This window comes from Limulus polyphemus, unplaced genomic scaffold (assembly GCF_000517525.1).
Source record: "Limulus polyphemus unplaced genomic scaffold, Limulus_polyphemus-2.1.2 Scaffold944, whole genome shotgun sequence".
Classification (NCBI taxonomy): domain Eukaryota; kingdom Metazoa; phylum Arthropoda; class Merostomata; order Xiphosura; family Limulidae; genus Limulus; species Limulus polyphemus.
The window spans coordinates 210,631-212,636 of NW_013666554.1; positions in this window are offsets into that span (position 1 = coordinate 210,631).

The following is a 2,006-nucleotide window of genomic DNA, read 5'->3' on the forward strand; positions in this document are numbered from 1 at the left end:
ATAAAACACTGATTACATCATGTACATATTAGTCGTATTTATAAAACACTGATTACATCATGTACATATTAGTCGTATTTATAAAACGCTGATTACATCATGTACATAGTCATATTTATAAAACTGATTACATCATGTACATATTAGTCGTATTTATAAAACACTGATTACATCATGTACATATTAGTCATATTTATAAAACACTGATTACATCATGTACATATTAGTTGTATTTATAAAACACTGATTACATCATGTACATATGAGTCATATTTATAAAACACTGTGGTAAAACAGTGTTATTTGAACCACAAGGTAAAATTATATTCTTTAAATCCCCAGTTAGAAATGTTTTTTGTTGTCTTTGTTACACAGCAGATAGCCCAATGTGGCTTTACTATAAAAACAACTCAATACCTGCCAAATATTTCAATATCAAAATTGAAACAGTCTCTTACTGTTATTAACGAAAATAACAGACACACTGGAATTTTTATTAATAATTTCCAGATTAGTCATCACAGTTTAACCTCATTCTCTTCAATTCTTAATGTAAAAATCAAATCTCTTGCTTACATGCCCTTTTTTTTTCTATTTATTGTTATAGTCTTTGTGTGATTCATTTTGTTATAAAAACACTCACAAATGACTTTATGTATTGTTCATAGATGCATGTAGGGCAACACAAACATATATTTATACATATACTGCTATATAAATATATATGTACCACCATTATACATTGTAAAGTACTTCAGTAGTTTCTACAGATCACATTCAACTACTGGTAATATTTGGGTTACCCTCCAAAGCTACACCCATTAGCAACAGTAGTGTCATCTAAGAGCTACCAAACTGTACTCTTTTATATAAATATCATGAAGTAAATGATCACAGGATAAATTAAAACTTTTTAGCTAAAAGTCTAATCAGCCAGGATTAATATTAATGCTGTTACTACTGTACCTCAATATACATAATTCCCTCATTGCTTGTAGAATCAGCATACTTCCCAAATTAATAGGAGTGAACCTAATGAGTGCAGCAATGTGCTCCGTACGGCTCTTACTGTTCAGCTAGAAACTTGGAGCGACTCTCTCAAACTGTTGGGTGATGTTTTACATCAGAAGATTCACTCAGTGACTTAGAAAGCAAAGAACAAATGCTATGATGCAGAATTCATACAAGCCATCTCATGTGCTAAAAACAGTCTTAGGCCTGTTTTAATCATCCAGCTCGACTTGTCAGTATCAAGAGGTAAAGTGTTGAACCAATGGGAACCTTCTAATATATACAGATATTTATGTGTTTGCAGTAAAGAGAAAGTATATATATATGTGGGTTACTGCATTCATATATCTAAAATTAACGTAGAACCTTGGCATGCTTTTCTTCTTCCTGACAGTTACTACTAGAAACAACCAAAACACTCTCTAAACATCATATAATTCCATCCTTCTACATACACTGTATTTTAGTGTTGGAAACCTCCCTAGTGCTCCAGGGAAGTCAGTGTAGTGGTTGCATTATCAGACATGTAATGGTTGTGTCATTCTGTAATCGACATTCCTAAACAGAGGTAAAGATCCACCTCTGCTCTAACACCTACTCTCTCATCATTCACCAGAACCAAGTCAGTATCTACTTGCCAGAGTGGTGGTCTCAGTTGAAAGATTGTAAGGTACACTAGTATTCTTGCTATTCCTGTATCAACTTGAAATTCAACCTCTTGTTCTTGTACCACACAGATATGTACCAAGCTCCACACAACATTGAATTGTCTGGGTGCTCCAGACATTGGCAGATCATCCTGATTCTGCAGCTGTAGGCAGATCAATGTCAGGGACCTTTACAGCATGGATATAAGTATTATTTCCAGGAGAAAACTTCTCAGATAGGTGCAATTAATAACAAGAGGATCTAACAATGAATGTGTGAAGTAATCTGAATTTGAAAAACTGAGTTTGAAGCTTTGTGAGAACTAAGGAGACTGGACACTTGTGATA